We start from the raw sequence: 21272 nt of genomic DNA, 5'->3' as shown, positions 1-21272 counted from the left end.
CTAAAGCGGAAACACAAGATATGACAGCGATAAAGGTTTCATTGCAAAAGATAAAGATACATCACCATAGCAATATTCAAAAGTTTACAACCCATAGTTTAACAAAACAAAGTACAAGTTTTCCAAAATGACATTGTTCAAAATATAACTTCATAAAATAACTTCCACACGATGCAACATGCTCTATGATGATGGATCTTTATATCCACTTACTAATTATTTCCTGAAAAAAGCATGTAAAACGAGTGTCAACTATGAAAATAGTTGGTGAGTTCACAAGTTTATAAAATCAAGATTTGGTATAAGACTTTCCATAAATACAAGTACATTGCTTTAATGAGAAACCAAGTTCATTGCTACAATGAGAAACAAAGTTGATTGCTATAATTGATAAACGAGTTTATTGCCATAATAAGTAACAAGTTTGTATGTGTATGAGCAAACAATGAGTTCTCAACCAAGCCTATGACTGAAGCCCTATCAAGATCTATGCTTATCGTTCCTTAGATTATATGGTATCATGCACTCCAGCAATCGGGCGAGTGAGGAGTTGTCAATTCCTAATAGCGCTATCCACAATGACCATTGGCTCAAAGAGTTAATGGTTAGAGAAAAGTGTAGGGGAAGGGCCTTAAGACGATAAGTTCTCATGTTCCGTGTTGCATAGACATACATAGAGAGATATAGCAATAAAATAGCAATCATGTTTGATACAAATCAATTTAAATACAACGAACAAATAATAGTTTTTCGGGACATGCTTTTCCACCCCAAAACATAAAAACTAAAAATAGGGGAGTGCGTGAATACTCACAATGTTTCAAGTAGGTACAAGTGGTGCCTCGGAATACACCAACGCCTTACTACCGGGATCCTACGACATCAAACACACACTAGTGAGTTTCTATGTCGAAATCTAATGCTAATATACTAAACTCTACATATAGAGAAATGCCAAATTTTTTTGTTCTAATATTGGTTTTATATTAATTGGTTACAATTTTTTTGAAATGGTGAAATTCTAAAACTCATGTGATTAAGACAATTTTGGATATTAATTTTTCAGATTTTGTAATATTAATTGAGTGTATTTCAACACATTTAAAGGTGTTTTAAACTCCTAAAATTTTAAAAATATTATCAAACAGTTTCCAAAAATTGTCAAACCTTGTATTTTCATTCTAAATACAGTAGAGGTTCCCCAGAAAATTTTCCTTGAATTTGTGATGTGATTAACTATTTTTCTAAATTTTTAAGCCTTCATAACAACATAAATTCATGAAAAATAGCATTAAACGCATAAAAATTCCCAAACTTTTTATAATACTGCCATCAAACATACTTGAGCTGGGAAAAATATAAAAATGGATTTCTAAACTGTTTAACCCAATTTTATGATTTTTGTTCTTTTATTCTAATAAAAATTGAAATAAATAGAAAACAGTTTCCAAAATTACCCAAACTTTTTATATTACTGTTATTAAACATTATTAAGCTAAGAAAAATATAAAAATGTATTTCTAAACTGTTTAACCCAATTTTATGATGTTTGTACATTTATTCTAATAAAAAATGAAATAAATAGAAAACAGTTTCCAAAATTACCCAAACTTTTTATACTACTGTTATTAAACATTATTAAGCTAGGAAAAATATAAAAATGGATTTCTAAACTGTTTAACCCAATTTTATGATTTTTGTGCATTTATTCTAATAAGAAATGGGTTTAAGTGTATTTAATCTTGGGAAAATAGAAGAAAATTAGCATAAAGAATAGAAAAATCATGAGAATTTTTATGTAGCATCCTAATGTATTATACGGTGTTCTGGTAAATTTTCATGAATTTTGGATGAGCAGAACTATTTCTTTTGTTTTTAGTCCATTATAAATACAAAATCAGGGAAAAATAGGAATGCAATATGAAAAATTCTGAAAATATTTTTCTGAGTCTTCCACCTCTGGTAAGAGCTGCGAAAATTGTTAGATATCGTTTTCACACCCTCTAAAGTGGTCTTGTGATTTATTGGGACCAAACAAAAAGAAAATCAAAAGTCATACTAAACGGTAACAAAAATCGATTGGAACTTAATGAGGTGCTATCATTTACTTTAGGGGTCATCCACGAATTTATCTAGGATTTATAGACCTCAGAAAGTATTTTATATGATTTAAGCCCTTGTTTTCTTGTAACAATTGTAATAAATCAAGGAAATGATAAAAACTCTTGGGATTATTCAAATCCTCATATTATCTTACTGGAATTCTGAGGAAATTTTGTTTTGAACAGAAAAGGGTTTTTAGATTTTTTTATAAATAAAATCATTTACATGCACTATTAACAATGTACTTTGATCATCAAGCTCTTTAACTTGATGTTCATCACATGCTTCACGGTTTGAAGACCATGCACAGACATAATTTGTTCATAGTGATGTTGTCAAAGGAAAAACTTGAATGCACAAGGTAGATGAACCTTTAAAACTTGTAAAAATCCGTATTTTAGGGTTTGACATAGGTTTTGGTCCTTGGATTTCACCATTAGACAACATGCATGTTGTTCTTGGGTGAAACCCTACCACCATCATCATCAAACTCAACATTCATGGATATGTTCATGAATGTTCATAAAGAATGGTGTAGAAGAATGAGAAGTGCAAGAAAAACCTTTAAAACAAGAAAGAAAACTGAAGGAAAATGAAGGATTTTCGGGTTTACCTTGAAGAACAACCTTAAAAGATGAAGATTTGAGTGTTGAGAGGTGTTCTTGGCTAGAGAATTTCGTGGGTTTGGAGAGAGGAAGAGAGAGTTTGAGTGTTGTAAAGAGTGGAGTGTGAGAGAGAGAGTGAAGGGGAAGTTGAAGTGTAAGAGAAGAATAAAATGATTGAGATTTTTGGGGAAAAGGGGTGCCTTGGAGGAGGTGGCCGACTTTATGAGTGAGAGAGGCTCCCTCTCTCTTAAAATTTAAATTATATGCATTCCCTATTCAATTTTTATAAAACCCTAATTTTTATAAAAATGCTTCTTTATGTAATTCTTGATTTATTTAAAAATCTTTGTTTTTAACTAATAAATTATGATTAATGTTTGATAATTTAATTTTTTATGTCTTTGATTATATCCCATAATTTGATTATTTAAATTTGATATTAGGAGGTTCATAGCAAATCTTATAGAGTTTTTTGGTTTTAAAGTTTATAAATTTGGATTTTTGGGCTCTTTAGGGTTTTTGGAACATTGTTTGATATTCACCATCATATTGAAATGAAATTAGAATATTTTAATTTATTTTTAGGGTTTTATACTCTTTTTCAATTGTAACAAAGTTTGAAGCTTATTCTAATTCGGGTATTGGCATTTCCTACAGTAGCTAAACAACTTACTAGAATCGTAAGAGTCAAGTATATTAGTCCTAGATTTTAGTTGGATCCTAGTTTATGCAAGATTTTGACCTAATTTATACTACTAGGCCATGGCATGTTGTGCATATATGGTTTTTATAAAAAGATGCATGAGTCCGAGAATGACCTGAATTTGACAGTTGTCACAGTATCCCCCACTCAAAAAGAATTTTGTCCCGAAATTCATTCTATGTCATCGTTTGTCATCGCATGGGAAAAGTTGTGGATAATTTTCCTTCATGAAGTCCTCATCGTTTGCCACCGGACCAATCCTTTCAATGATCTCAAAGGGTCCAACATATCTTGGGCTTAGTTTTCCTTTCTTACCAAAACGTACAAGCCCTTTCCAAGGCGACACCTTTAGAAGTACCTTGTCTCTAACTTGGAATTCTAATGGTTTTCGACGATTATCCGCATAACTTTTCTGACGATCTCTGGCGGCTTTAAGCCTATCTTTGATGATAGCAATCTTGTCAGTTGTTTCCTGGATAAGGTCGAGTCTGGTCAATTGTCTATCTCCGATTTCTGTCCAGCATAAGGGCGAACGACACTTGTGTCCATACAATGCTTCACATGGAGCACATTGGATACTCGTGTGGTGACTGTTATTGTAGGAAAACTCAATTAGAGGCAAATGAGTATCCCAATTTCCTTTGAACTCAATGACACACGCCCGTAGCATGTCTGCCAATGTTTGTATTGTTCTTTCTGTCTGCCCATCTGTCTGAGGGTGGTAAGTTGTGCTCAAATTTATCTTGGTTCCTAGTGCCTTCTGTAACATCCACCAAAATCGTGATGTAAAACGACTATCTCTATCAGAAATGATAGATAGGGGTACACCATGCAGAGAAACAATTTTGTCGATGTAGATTTGGGCCAATTTTTCCATCTTGAAGTCTTCCCGAATGGGGAGAAAGTGAGCAGATTTCGTCAGTCGATCCACTATGACCCAAATTGAGTCATGACCTTTAGAAGTTCTAGGAAGTTTGGTAACGAAATCCATGGATATCTGCTCCCATTTCCATTGGGGAATTTCGGGCTGTTGCAATAAGCCGGATGGTTTTTGATGTTCAGCTTTGACTATTGAGCAAGTTAAACACTTCCCAACATATAAGGCAATATCCCTTTTCATTCCAGGCCACCAATAGTACTCTTTAAGATCCTTGTACATCTTATCCGCTCCAGGGTGGATTGAGTATTTAGATCGATGAGACTCCTCTAGTACTATGTCTCTCAGATTGTTAACCCTTGGAATCCAGACCCTGTCCTTAAAATAACGAACTCCATCAGGTTTGGTTTCAAATCTCACTTCTAAACCATGTAAAGTTTCACCTGGAAGATTTTCCTTGAATAAAGCTTTCTCCTGGGCATCAATGATTTGAGATTTCAAGTTTGTCTGAATTACCATTCTCAAAGCTCTCACACGGGAAGGTTTCACTCTTTCTTTTCTACTAAGAGCGTCAGCTACTACGTTAGCCTTGCCTGGGTGATATCGTATCTCACAGTCATAATCACTAAACAACTCTACCCATCTCCTCTGCCGCATGTTTAACATTTTCTGATCTAGGATATGCTGAAGGCTTTTGTGATCGGTATAAATGATGCACTTGGTTCCGTACAAATAATGCCTCCATATCTTAAGAGCGAAAACTATTGCTCCTAGTTCTAGATCATGGGTTGTATCATTCTTCTCATGCGGTTTGAGTTGTCTGGAAGCATACGCAATGACCTTATCTTTTTGCATTAACACACATCCTAATCCTTGATGAGACGCATCACAATACACTACAAAGTTCTCTGATCCCTCTGGTAAGGCCAGAATTGGTGCATTGCATAGCTTGTTTTTCAGGATTTGAAACGCTTCTTCGTGTTTCTCTTCCCAGAGAAATTTTCTGTCCTTTTGGGTCAAAGATGTTAATGGTTGAGCAATCCTAGAGAAATTCTCAATGAAGCGTCTGTAGTACCCAACTAATCCTTGGAATTGTCGTATTTCTGTCGGGGTTTTGGGGGCTTCCCACTTCTTGATTGCCTCGATCTTAGCTGGATCTACATGAATTCCTCTTTCGCCGACCACATGACCAAGGAAATGTACTTCCCGAATCCAAAATTCACACTTAGTGAACTTGGCATACAATTTATCCTCCTTCAATAGCTCTAACATTAGCTTCAGATGTCTCTCATGATCTTCCTTTGTTTGTGAGTAAACAAGTATGTCATCGATGAATACGATCACAAACTTGTCTAGGTATGGTCTACAGACCCTGTTCATCAAATCCATGAAAACAGCTGGTGCGTTCGTTAGTCCAAAAGGCATGACTAAGAACTCATAATGTCCATAAAGGGTTCTAAATGCTGTTTTATGAATGTCTCCTTCGTGAACTCTTAGTTGATGATATCCTGATCAGAGGTCGGTCTTTGAGAAGTATGAAGCGCCCTGCAACTGATCGAACAAGTCATCAATTTGAGGAAGAGGATATCGATTCTTGATTGTCAATTTGTTCAATTCTCTGTAATCAATACACATTCGGAATGACCCGTCTTTCTTTTTGACGAACAACACCGGGGCTCCCCAAGGTGATGAACTTGGTCGTATATGTTGGGTTTTGAGCATTCTACAACATACTATGGTGCACATACAACCCTAAATACCTTGGATCTATGTTTTCTCTATTATACATGCAAATGGTTTCCAAGGCATTAAACCTATAACTAGAATGCATTTGACATAAACCATATAATATACTAGTTAGGGAAACATACCTTTTATGTGGCTTGAAGTCTTGATGTATTTGGCCTTAAGAGCTTAGCAGCAATAGTATGAAATGCCTCAAATGGAATCACAACACACCTAGGACAAAGGTGGCTCTTGAGAGAGAATTCCATGCACCAAAACACCTCCATATGTCTCTAAGAAAAGAAGTGGTGATTTTGGCTATGGAGTAACCTATTTATATGTAGGATTCCAAGGGTCATGGGTATAACCCATAATCCATACCCATGGGTTTTATGATCCATGGTTCATGTGGCCCAACTCTTTATGTATCCATACATAAACTTGGTCCAACATGGATCATAAGCCCAACACATATAAATATAACTAATTATCATAATTAGTCCCCATAGATTTAATTAGTCTCTTTTGATCACTAAATTAATTCCAAATTAATTCTTGATCGATACTAATTAAAACATATGATTTCATATTAATATATTATAACTTATAATATATTAATAAACCATAAATAACCTTCTCTCAAAAGTCCATCCTAACAAATTGTCCTGATGATATGCAACCCAAATGGACCATGCTACTCTCGGGTCAAGTACATACCAATAATAGTTATGGGCTTAGACATCTAATCCAACAGTCTCCCACTTGGATAAGTCTAAAACTATTATTGCAAGTACGACTTCATAACCCGACTAGCAATCGTAGCTCTTAAAGCCGCTGTCGAACTCTGAACAAATCAATGACGCGTCCATTAGATAAGGGATCATATATTCCTCCATTATAGATATCATATGGACTGAGACATGGATTATAATCATTCTCTCTGTCCATTTGTTGTTTCCCGATTTTCGATTTATGATGACTGACTGATTGAACAAATCAAATCAGTCCTGGCTTGGCCAAGCACTCACATGTGTCATCGCTAAATCATCGAGGGGCCCACATATATCGCTTTTATCCCGAAGGTAAAAGGAATGGATAAACTTCGAATCATATGGCTTGTTCTACTACTTGTTGAATCATACACAAAGGCAAGTTTCATAACATCGAGTTACCAAATGCGTTTTTGTGCAATCAATGTATAACCAACTCATAGTAACAACTCATATCTCTAGGTTTGAAGAATATAAGATATTATCGTCTCATGATCACTCGTGATAAAATCCATGAAGTGATTCAAGTGAGCGCGGGTTGAATCCAATACTCAGAACTTATGAGCACTCATGAGTGTTGTAACACCACTTTGTCCACCAACTTGGACCTCTACAAACCAACCCATGACAGTCTTGATTCATATCTACTTCCAACATATGACCGACTGTGGATGGTTTGAATAACTTAATCATTCAGGAAGAGCGACTTAGTTATTCTGGAAGTCAAAACATGCAAAGTGAAACACAAGAATAAATGAATCAAATATGGTATCAAACCCTATGAATATAAATAAACACTTTTATTTATCACCATACTGATTACTCATTATTCATTGTTTCGGTTTTATCAACTTTATACTTGAATTAAAAACACTAGTTGTCCCATGCTCCAAGCATGTACACTATGTTTTTCTTAAACAATAGCTTTGCCATACACCAAGTATGCACTCTATGTTTGTCTATGATCCTTACTTTGTGAAATAAACCAATTGAACATAATTTCAATGATTCTAATTTCACACTCCCAAATCCTTATCGAAAAATGTGAGAATCTCAACTTCCTATCATTTATCGAAATCTGTTTAGATTTTAAACCTATATGCACCGACCATCCTGTAATGAATATGTACAAAGTCCCAAAGACTTGTCAACAGTCATTATAAGGTATTCCAATGGAGATCAACTCCATGGAAACTAAGTCTCATATTCAAAGTACATTGCTTTGGACATGTTTCTTGCATTAAGTTTTATAATCTTACACAGATAACTTCCACCTATGCAGACAACTCCATATTCTCATTTTGACTATCACTTCTGAATAAGAGATGCCTCTTTTCAGAATATGTCAATATGGTCCTTCCAAAATTAGCACTATACTTCCAACTATCCCTGAGCAACCAATCTTTGGTAAACCTCAGATTGTCCACGACAATTGCTTAATCATTTTAGTCATATCCAATTCTAGACCTTTTCCCTTCTTAATGCCTCTGGGCATTTGGAAAAATTTAGAAATGACAAATATTATAGCACATGCAATCGATCCTGTACCCAAAGCAAATGGTACACGATTCATGATGTCTCACATAAAGACATGATTCTAGACCAGTCTTTTGCTACAATATTTTTATTTGCCATGTTTTCAAAATTTGACTATGAAGAGGGATGTCGTAATCATAATCGAATTTTGAGAACGCAATATATAGAATTTCCTTAAGTTGAACCAATCCAACATGAAATTCATATATATATATATATATATATATATATATATATATATATATATATATATATATATATATATATATATATTCTTGACTAAAGATGATTAAGGTCTCAATCTAAGCCTTTAGAACTGAAATGAAGTATATCCTCTCCCTTAATTATAGCAAAACAACTTTTTCAATCCCTGCAGCCTCACGAATTGAAACTTTTGTTTTCTATAATTAACATTGCTAACTTGCAACACTAACAATAATTATCATGCTCCCACTAACATGATGATTATTAGCATAACACTTATGCTCCCACTAGCTTTGACATGTACTCAGAAATCAGCTGGACTTCTAGAAATCAATACTTTATTGACTTTCTTACCAAAGTTCAGATTTCTGATTCGAGATGCTTTGATAAAACTTTATCAAAATCATACACCTTTCCTTAGATAGCATGCATGTGTGTCTAAACAATTTCAGAACTATGAAAAGGGATGCCGTAATCATAGTCTCAATTGTTTAGACCTTTTGCCATCTGCTTCAAATCTACTTGGTGGAAGTGTTTCCTCACCATCATTTTCATGAATCGGAGAGAAACCTTATGACCCTTAGATTTTATGGTGTATGTGTTCTTATCCATGTGAATCATCAAAACCATAGTCATAACACAAGGATAATGACAAATCCAAACTCATATGGACTGAACTTATGCAATCTTAACTTCTTGCCACCTGGCAGTACAGGGCCTGCCATTGCTTCCAAGTTGTTATGCAACCAATTGAGAACTTTCAGAACTCCTATGCAAAGCCAACTATAACTGGAATGGGCACAGAATATGTCAACACGATAGGTTATAAACCTCAAGTCGTGTGCTAGTGAAGAACCTCAGGTTTTATTCTTGATTAGTTCTTGAAATTCTTTTTAGGATCTTTAAGACTCCCACTATCCTCTTGACATATAAGACTATCTTGCCAAATATTCAAGAGATAGTGCAGATTCTTTATCAAGACAAACATTTCACACAATTGGCCTTAGTTGGTCTTTGTTTTATCTAAAACATCACAACTTACCAATTTCAAATGTACAAGAGTAGGACACTTTTACTCTTACATTTGACAAGTGTTTTAAACCTTTCTTTAAGATATGTCACTCAAGTTATAATCTTGGAGTATGACTCTAAGAATTGTTTTGGAACGAAGTATGACTCATCTTCCTGATCTAACCATTTCAACAATTCATGACTCCTCTTCTTAGTCATAAGAATGCACTAAGATGACCTTTAGAGGACTAATTGTGATATGATTTCTAAATCATTAAGATCATCACAAACATGATACTAAAGTACTCTCCCATCTTTTCAGATTTGAGAAACTTTTATCTTTCTGCCTAATTTGATTCTTCCCATTCGTTCTGCCATACATTGAGACTTTTCCAATGTTTCAGAATTATACTTAAACTTGTAAGTATAACCATATTTACTAAACTTTAGTAAATCAAATAGTCTTAACGAGCTTTGTGGTGGACATGACCAGTGCACAAGAATGTGTACTCGATCCCTTTAGTCCTTCACTTGACTCACACATCCATGTGAACAAGTAATTAGTCTTTATTTTCCAATGCTTGAAAGTTCTCATTCATCGTACTATTCAACTTGCATGATTCCAAGTTTCGGTCCAATTGAAACTTGGGTGATGAGGAACTTTCCTGATTTGTTAATTTAGACACTACCACAAATGAAAGAATCAAATCCATTTTCCAATATTGCTGTCAGTGGAATCATATAAGCAACAATTTTCCACAAATGTCATTGTAAGGATACTTCAAATAAATAAAATTAAACAATTTTCTTTTATTTTAAAACTTTGCGGAAAAACTTATTCTTACAATCCACATGGAAAATTGTTGTTATCTATTCCTTAGCAATATATCATAACTTCTTAAGCAACTGCTCAAAATTCTGATGCGATCGAAATCCACCTTCGCGATCAGAATCAACATATACTTCCTTTAAGATTTCTCTCTATTCGTTGATTCTTAAAACATCAATATGTGACCCAGTCACATCATGTAATGAGGATCTCAGAATAGAACTTAACAGAGTTAGATAATGGGCTCTACCTGATGTAGAGTCAAACTTATTGACTTTAACATCCTTAGGTAAATTTGGCAGCTTTGCAATCAACGCCCCTTCCTTTGGCAAAATAAACATATGGACCCTTTGGTAATGGGACTATCTCAGACTTAGCCTTTCTCCTTACCATTTGGTCAACCGGGTTGACTATGGCCAATCCCTTTCCATTGGGAAGAGAATGCTTTTTCTGGATTTCCAGTGTCACCATTGTCATTGTCCATAAAATTTTTTGGAAGTTGATCTTCTAATCAAATTTGCTTTACTATCGTTCCAAATCATTGTTGATTCAGCAGCACCAAGCAAATAGATATGATCATTAAGGTTCATGTCATAGTCTGTTTCATAATAGTCCCAAAGGAACTCACTATGTGACTTAGAAAGTGATTGAACATCCAACTTTCTCAAGACTTTGACACCCAACTCTCCCGGCTTGTCAATATGTGACTTCATCTCTAAGATGTGATCACACATAGACCTTGCTTGCCATTAGGGCTTGAGTGACCTTGAACTTGTGGGTTAGGGAGAATAATTGGAAGAGGTGGAGGAAGAGAAGTATGACTTCCATGAGCCAAACTCGGGAAGTCATATTCATTAGGAAAGCTTGGTTTGGGAATATCATTGTTGTCTAAACCAGACATCAACAATGGGAGAAATTCACGTAAAGTTGATTTAAGTCCTTAATATAACACCCAATATGATATATTAAGGCTAGGACCCAACAAACTATTTTATAACTTGGAAGAGGGATGCCGTAATCCAAGCTATAAAATATTTGAAGGTAGGTGAATGACGATTCACCAATTTCCACCAAGATAAACTAAATGTATTATTAGGTTTTAATTGGTTTTGAAACTCCTAGATTCTTTTGAGATTCATTAAACTTTTCAAAGGCATGTTTCAATCGCGAGTGTGCCCTTCAGGTTTTGTGATTGGGATGCCGAGGATCACAAAACAAGGTGTGAATAACCATGCAAATATACTTGGTACCCTTAATATTTACCCCTCAATCGATGTGCCGGTTAACCACACACGCTCCACCGATACTATGATAAACATTAAGTTACCCTTTGCCTACCTTGTTAAATCCAGGTTAGTGTGCCGGTTAACCACACACGCTCCACTAACAGCTTAAACAAAGTGCAAAGTGTAATTTCATGGATTAGCACCTTATTCACATTTTCCTAAGTAACTAAGATTGGGAATTTATAAGTGTTTAGTTACTTAGTATTTATCATTATACTTATAATGAAGGGAGAATTATAGTCCTTGTCCTACCTGTTCGGCTAACGACCCTCCACCGGTCAAGGAAGCGGTGAGTGAGAGTAGACACCCATTAAACTGACATTTTATAGGCAGTAACCTTATACCCCCCTTATAGATCGGCTTCGTGAATGAGGCCTACTAATGGTAAGACGACTTTATCTTATACATATCTATATAATTAAAATTATAATAATAGTATAAGGGTTGAATTTTAAACTTTTAAAATTCTAAGGTCTAGTTTGGAATTAAAGTATACATGGGGGGTAACTTTACAAATTCCAAAACTTGAGGACACGTTTTGAAACCTTTCAAAACTCTTGGATTTTTCATAACTTATGAGTTTAATTAAGGTTTAATGAAAAAAAAATTCAAGTTCCATAACTTGAGGACAAGTTATGGAAGACATTAAATCATTTAATGATGACATTAAAAATAGCGACTCTTCTATTTTTATAACCTATGAGACTTAATGACACTTTAAAAAGAAAAACTCTTCACTTTCCATAACTTGAGGACAAGTTATGGAGTTCATAAAAACCATTAAGATCAAATATTCCAATTAACACAATAATCAAATAATTTTTCTATGATCTAGATTAAACTCATAAGTAAAGATAATTCACATCAATAATTTTCAAGAAATTAGATAATCATATAAACTAATACAAATCTTGAAACTTTGACAATTATCCTTTGAAGACTCTTGGAATTCATAACCTAAAGAGTTAATAAATGAGACATTTCACATCCATAACTTATGGAAGTTTCAAAACTCTTAAGATCATAACTTTAAAAAAAAACTTTTGAGTTTCAAAATTTATGACAAAATTTGTAACTCTTTAAAACAATTTAGATCAAACTTTTAAAACAAATAAAATAATCATATCATTCTATCTTTTAATAAATTGACCTAATTCAACTCTTGTAGTAAAGTGACTCAAATTTTATAAATAATTAGTTTTTCATAAAATCAAGTAATTATCATAAAATTTGACAAACTTCATGTTTTTTTTTCTTTTATTTTTCCTTCAACTTGAAAAAAAATACATTTGCATCAAATATAATAGAAAACAACCCATGACTCTGATACCACTGTTGGGTTTTGAGCATTCTACAACATCCTATGGTGCACATACAACCCTAAATACCTTGGATCTATGTTTTCTCTATTATACATGCAAATGGTTTCCAAGGCATTAAACCTATAACTAGCATGCATTTGACATAAACCATATAATATACTAGTTAGGGAAACATACATTTTATGTGGCTTGAAGTCTTGATGTATTTGGCCTTAAGAGCTTAGCACCAATAGTATGAAATGCCTCAAATAGAATCACAACACACCTAGGACAAAGGTGGCTCTTGAGAGAGAATTCCATGCACCAAAACACATCTATATTTCTCTAAGAAAAGAAGTGGTGATTTTGGCTATGGAGTAACCTATTTATATGTAGGATTCCAAGGGTCATGGGTATAACCCATAATCCATACCCATGGGTTTTATGATCCATGGTTCATGTGGCCCAACTCTTTATGTATCCATACATAAACTTGGTCCAACATGGATCATAAGCCCAACATATATAAATATAACTAATTATCATAATTAGTCCCCATAGATTTAATTAGTCTCTTTTGATCACTAAATTAATTCCAAATTAATTCTTGATCGATACTAATTAAAACATATGATTTCATATTAATATATTATAACTTATAATATATTAATAAACCATAAATAACCTTCTCTCAAAAGTCCATCCTAACAAATTGTCCTGATGATATGCAACCCAAATGGACCATGCTAATCTCGAGTCAAGTACATACCAATAATAGTTATGGGCTTAGACATCTAATCCAACAGTATAAACCCTTTGTCTAGAAGTTCTTGAAGTTGTCCGGACAGTTCTTGCATCTCGGATGGCGCGAGGCGATATGGTGCTTTTGCTACTGGTGTCGCTCCGGGAATTAAGTCGATCCGAAATTCGACCTGCCTGTGAGGGGGTAGACCGGGTAATTCCTCCGGAAACACTTCGGGATAGTCTTGAACCACCGGGATATCCTTGAGTTGCTTAGCTTCAGGTTCTCTTTCTATCACGTGGGCAATGAATGCAATACAATCCTTCTTCAGGTACCTGTGAATCTTCATGCTTGACACAATGTTTAAATTTCTTCCTGGCTTCTCACCGTGTATGATAAGGGTTTCTTCATTCGGGAGAGGTACCCTAATGACTTTCTCATAACAACCAATGTCCGCTCTATTCTTGGATAACCAATCCATTCCTACTATTACATCAAAACTACCTAGCTCTATGGGAATTAGGTCAATGCTAAAGAGTTTATCAGCTAAGTTCAAAGTACAGCCTGGAATTATTTCATTAGCCCTTATTTCATACCCATCAGCAAGTTCAATAGTATAAGTTTTCCTCATCTTTCTCGATTTCAAGTCAATTAATGGTCTAAATGCTAAAGAAACGAAAATCCTATCTGCTCCCGCATCGAATATTACTGATGCAAAATGATTGTTCAGGAGAAACGTACCTGTTATCACTTCGGGGTTCTGACGAGCTTCTTCTGCACCAATCACAAAGGCTACACCTCTTGGCCGCCCACCTTGATTTCCTTGGAAATTTTGCCTAGCTTGGCCTTGTCCATTGTTACCAGGCCCCTTGTTTATTTTGGGACAAGCGTTACGGAGGTGGTCAGTACTCCCGCACTCGTAACATGCCCTTTTTCCATCCTTATTCAGCTTACAATACTTCAGGTAATGGCATGTCTGATTACAGTTTTGGCACACCGGGCAAGCTCCCTTGTGATGGAAGTTACACTTATTGCACTTCAGATGCGATCCTGAGTACTGCTTTCGCTCCTGCATTTCCATGACTTTCTGTTCCTGAGTTTTCACTCGTTCTTGCTCCTGGGCTCTTACTGTTGGAGATAGTGTCTAAGTCCATAACTATATTTGGTATATACTTGACCCGACCCGGCATGGTCCATTTGGGTTGCACTTCACCCGAACAATTTACGGATAATCTTTTGAGAATAGTATAAGTTATGATTTATTAATATATTATAAGTTCTAATATATTAATATAAAATCATATTATTTAATTAATGTTGATCTATAATTAATTTAGAATTAAATTAGAGATCAAAAGTATGACTAATTAAATATGGGCTCTTGTATTTATATAGTGTGGGCTAATGCTTATTTGGAATGGGCTAGGCTTGCATGGAAAGTCCATGGATACTCCATGGAGCTTTAACCCATGGATCTCATGGAAATGAAAAGACATGGGTATTAGGGTTTACATGGATGTAACCCTAATCCACCACTCTATATAAAGGAGGCTTTGGTTCTTGAAATTACATTAGTTGATGTGTGTAAACTAAGAGGGCCGATTTCAAGAAGTTTGAAACTATTCTCTCAAGTTTCCAAGTTTGTGGTGATTTGTGATATCCATTTGAGGCATCCACATTATTGGTGCTAGGCTCTCAAACTCCAAGCAATCAACTACAACTACAAGGTAAGTAATTCTACTAGCTTTATTTGATTCAAGTTCCCCATGCCATGCTAGATAGGATAAGAACCTTGGAAAAATAATTATTTGCATGTATCATAGTCAAACATAGATCCAAGGTTTCTAGGGTTGCATGTACACCATAGGAGTGTTAGAATGCTGAAAACGCATCAGTGGTATCAGAGCCAGGTTTGTTTATTTGATACTTGATGCAAAAAAAAAAAAAAAAAAAAAAAAAAAAAAAAAAACTTGAAAATCGAAGTTTTGTTCAAAAGCTCGTATCAAAATTTCAAGTTTTGTATATGTACTTACGATTCTTGAAATTTTTGATATGAACATTCATAAACATATGAGTTTAGAAGATCATAGAAATTATGTGCTAATAATTGATTAGATTAATTCTTGATCTTTATGTGTTTTAATGGAGTCCATAACTAGTTCTTAAGTTATGGATAACCAAAAGTCACATTTATAAATAACCATTAAAAGAACACATAGGTTACAAAAAATGAAGAGTCTTCATTTTTAATAACCATTAAATCATAAGTTATGAGAAATGAAAAGTTTTGAAAGTTTACAAAACTTGCCCTCAAGTTTTGGAACATGTAAAGTCATATTAAAAACTTTAGTTCCAACCCCTAGAATTTTAAAAGTTAAAATTCAACCTTTATACTTTATAATATTATAAGTTTAATAATATTTATATATGTATAAGATCAAGTCGTCTTACCGCTAGTACGCCTCATTCACGAAGCCGATCTATAAGGGGGGTATAAGGTTGTTGCCTATAAAATGGCAACTTAATGGGAGTCCACTCTCACCCACCGCTTCCTTGATCGGTGGAGGGTCGTTAGCCGAACGGGTAGGACAAGGACTTATAAATTCTCATTAAAAGTATAATGATAATACTAAAGTAACTAAACTTTATTGAATTCCCAATCTTAGTTATTTTAGGAAAATGTGAATAAGGTGCTAATCCATGAAATTACACTTTACACTTTGTTTAAGTCGTTAGTGGAGCGTGTATGGTTAACCGGCACACTAACTTGAACTTAACAAGGTAGGTAAAGGGTGACTTAATGTTTATCATGGTATCGATGGAGCGTGTGTGGTTAACCGGCACATCGATTGAGGGGTAATACATTAAGGGTACCAAGTAATTTGCATGGTTACTTCACACCTTGTTTTGTGATCCTCGGCATCCCAGTCACAAAACTTGAAGGGCACACTCGAGATTGAAACATGCCATTGAAGAAAGTTCAATGAATCTCAAAGAATCTAGGAGTTTCTAAACCAATTAAAACCTAATTAAATATTTCGTTTTTCATGGTGGAAATTGGTGAATCGTCATTCACCTACCTTCAAATATCTTATAGCTTAGATTACGGCATCCCTCTTCTAAGTTATAAAATATTGTGTTGGGTCCTAGCCTTAATATTACATTTGGGTGTTTTGTTAAGGACTATCTCTATATCTAATCTAATCTATTCCCTCTTCTTTTCAGATGTCTTCCAATAACAATGCTTCTGGCTCAAACCCTACTAGCTCCTTCTCTCTCATGAATCTTTGTGGGAGAGTCATCTTTGATGGGTCCAACTTTACAGATTGGATCAGAAACATCAGGATGGTCACTCGGTATGAGAAAAAAGAATATGTTCTCGACAAGGAGCTGAAGGTACCCGAGACAACTGCTACTCCTGAAGAGCTTGCTGAATATGAGGTACATGAAAGAGATGCTACAAAAGTGGCATGCATCACGATGGCCAACATGACAGCCGAGCTCCAAAAGTCCTATGAGGACTATTATCCTTTTGAGATGCACCAGGACTTGATGGACCGCTACCATCAAAGTGCTCGTCAAGAGCGATATGAAATAATCTCCTCCATGATAACAAACCGAATGAAGGATGGTGAACCCATCACGGGCCACATGCAGAAAATGCAAAGGTATGTGGACCGTTTACTGAAGCTAAATGTGAACTTCCCTGAGGAGTTAGCAATAGACGTCATTTTGCACTCCTTGCCATCTTGTTATGATCAATTCTTCATGAGATATCACATGAACAAGGAAGAAGACACCCTCAGCAAACTTCAAGGACTCTTGAAGACCGCCGAAAGTGGTCTAAAGGGTAAGTCGGTTGTTACTACTCCTACTCCTACTCCAACTGCGGCCAATGTCTTGGCAATCAGGCATGGCAAAGGGAAGAAGAGAAAGAACCCTTCTAAGGGTACCAAGGGTAAGACCCTTGAAGGCTCCTCTTCAAGCAAAACCAAGAAAGGTTTTGTCACTCCTTCTGCTAACCCTAATGAGGCTGAATGCTTCTATTGCCATGAAAAGTCGCACTGGAAACGAAACTGCCCAAAGTACCAGCAAGATTTGAATGATGGGAAAGTAAAACCCAGCCATGCAGGTATATACACTATATTGTCTAATAACTCACCTAATTCTAAGTCTTGGGTCCTTGATACAGGTTGTGGTATTCACATATGTTGTGATTTGCAGGGACTAAAAAGAAGTGAGAATGTGGAGCAGGGAAAGATAAACTTGATCATGGGAAACAGGAAAGCTTCACCTGTCACCAAGATAGGAGTTTATTCCTTAGTGCTAAATAATGGGTTTACATTAGATTTGAATAAATGTTATTATTCGCCAGAAATGGCAAGAAATGTTATTTCCTTTCATGCATTGTATAAACAAGGTTTTACCTTTTATTTTGATAATAATAATGGTAGTATTGATGCTTTCTTTAATAATGTTCTGCATTTTAAAGCATTACCTTGTGATGACGTGTATGAAACTGTATCTGTTGTAGATAATCTAGGAAATAATGTATTGTGTATTAACTCTTCCACTAGCTTAGATAAAGCATCCTTATGGCATTGTCGTCTTGGACATGTAAGCAAGAAACGCATAGGCCAACTCCAAAAGGATGGAGTCTTGGAGTCATTTGACCTAAAGTCAGATGATAGTTGTGAATCTTGTTTGCTTGGTAAAATGACAAAGTCACCTTTTACTGGCACTTGTGCTAGGGGTGAAGGTTTGTTGGACCTCATACACACGGATGTGTGTGGACCCTTCAGAACCGCCACAAGAGATGCTAATCGGTTCTATGTGACTTTTATTGATGATTTTAGTAGATATGGATATGTCTACCTAATCAAGCATAAGTCAGAAACCTTTGAGAAATTCAAAGAGTTTAAGCAAGAAGTGGAGAATCAGTTGGGCAGGAACATTAAGATGCTTCGATCCGATCGTGGTGGTGAGTATCTTAGTACTGAGTTCCTTGACTATCTTAAGGAATGTGGGATTGTCTCACAATTGACACCTCCTAGGACACCACAGTTGAATGGTGTAGCTGAGAGGCGCAATCGGACCTTGTTGGACATGGTTCGTTCCATGATGAGTCGAGCTTCGCTACCAATCTCATTTTCGGGGTATGCCTTAGAGACTGCCGCCCATATCCTTAATCTAGTCCCTACAAAGAAGGTTGCCAAAACACCTCACGAGGTGTGGACTGGAAAAGTTCCCAATCTAGACCACATCAAGATTTGGGGTTGCGAGGCTTTCGTGAGACGCGAGACTCACGATAAGCTCGAACCCCGAAGCGAAAGGTGTATTTTCATCGGCTACCCACATAAATCCTTTGGTTACATCTTCTACAGACCCAGTGATGTTGTGGTCTTTGTAGCAAGAAGAGGATTCTTTCGAGAGAGAGAATTCATGAGCCAAGGAGACAGTGGGAGGCAAATTGACCTTGAGGAAATTCAAGAGTCAAGTAGTGAAGGAACCTCAAACCCTAGCCCTCAACCTGAGGAGGAAACTCATGTTGAGCCGACTGAAGAATCTATACCTCTGAGGCGTTCCACCAGAGTGAGGAATGCACCTGAGCATTATTATGGTTTTCATATTACTGCAGAAGGTGAGACACTTATCAGTGATAACACACTGGTAAATCTGGATGAGCCTAACAGCTACACGGAAGCCATGGTAGGCCCTGAGGCTGCTAAATGGAAAGAGGCTATGGATAGCGAGATACAGTCCATGTATGACAATCAAGTTTGGAACTTGGTTGACAATGTACCTGATCGTAAGATAGTTGGGTGCAAATGGATCTTCAAGAAGAAGACCGACATGGATGGTAATGTACACACTTATAAGGCACGACTGGTTGCAAAGGGTTATTCTCAAACTCCGGGAGTTGATTATGATGAGACCTTTTCACCAGTGGCCAAGATTAAGTCTATTAGGGTTCTGTTAGCCATTGTTGCATTTCATGATTATGAAATATGGAAAATGGATGTCAAAACCACTTTCCTTAATGGAAAGTTGGCTGAAGATGTTTACATGGTTCAGCCAGAGGGTTTTGTCAGTACAGAGTACCCCAGTAGAGTGTGTAAGCTCGAGAAATCCATTTATGGATTAAAACAGGCACCTCGTAGATGGAATCTTTGCTTTGATGAGAAAGTCAAAGAATTTGGCTTTTCAAGGAGTGAAGATGAATCTTGTGTCTATATCAAGGCTAGTGGGAGTATAGACAGCTTTTTGGTACTGTATGTGGATGACATACTACTCATAGGAAATGACATCCCAACCCTGCAGGAAGTAAAGTCCTGGCTTGGGAAGTGTTTCGCTATGAAGGACCTTGGAGAAGCTGCCTATATCCTAGGGATAAGGATTTTGAGAAACAGGAGTAAAAGACTAATTGGACTTAGTCAAAGCACCTATGTGGACAAAGTGTTGAAAAGGTTCAACATGCATAACTCCAAGAAAGGAGAGTTACCCATCCAGAGTAACGCCAGATTGAGTAAGACACAAAGCCCTAGTACTGAGGCTGAGATAGCAGAAATGAGTCGAATACCTTATGTTTCAGCTGTAGGATCGATCATGTATGCTATGACGTGTACTCGACCTGATGTAGCCTTTGCTTTGAGCATGGTTAGCAGGTATCAGGGGAACCCTGGCAAGGCACACTGGACTGCGGTAAAGAATATCCTCAAGTACCTACGGAGGAGTAAGGACTGGGTCCTTACCCTCGGTGGCAGTGAGGACTTGAGAGTTGTAGGGTACAGTGATGCTAGCTTTCAGACTGACAGGGATAATTTCCGCTCTCAGTCGGGCTGGGTCTTTACTCTAAACGGAGGGGCAATTACTTGGAAAAGTTCCAAGCAGGAGACACTGGCTGATTCCACTTGTGAATCAGAGTATATAGCAGCAAGCGAGGCAGCAAAGGAGGCTATATGGCTAAAGAACTTCATCGGAGACCTTGGAGTTGTACCAGCTATAAAGGAGCCAATGGTGATTTTCTGTGACAGCAATAGTGCGGTTGCCTTAGCCAAGGAACCAAGAGATCATGGGAGATCCAGACACATTGACAGAAAATATCACTTCATTAGACATCGAATAGAAGAAGGAATCCTCGTGGCAAAGAGGGTATCATCGGATGAGAACCCAGCAGATCCCCTCACGAAGGGACTGACTCGGGCTAAGCATCTCCAGCATGCTCGGAGCATAGGGCTGAAGGATGATATTAGTTTTAGTAGTTAGATAATCTTGAAATTTGTAAAATGTAATTGACATTTGATGATAAATAAAAGCTGTTATTTATGAGTAAAGTGTTGTTATCTCTTGTCAATCGTTTACTATTATTTCTTTTTGCATGTTTTGACTTCCAGAATAATTATGTTATGGTTTATATCATATTATTCAAACTCTCCACAGTCGGTCATATGTTGGAAGTAGATATGAATCAAGACTGTCATGGGTTGGCTTGTAGAGGTCTAAGATGTTAGACAAAGCGGGGCTACAGCACTCATGAGTGCTCATAAGTTCTGAGTATTGGATTCAACCCACGCTCACTT

This window comes from Lactuca virosa, chromosome 3 (genome assembly GCF_052849685.1).
Source record: "Lactuca virosa cultivar CGN04683 chromosome 3, Lactuca_virosa_CGN04683_v6, whole genome shotgun sequence".
NCBI classification, from domain to species: domain Eukaryota; kingdom Viridiplantae; phylum Streptophyta; class Magnoliopsida; order Asterales; family Asteraceae; genus Lactuca; species Lactuca virosa.
This window is presented reverse-complemented; position numbering follows the sequence as displayed.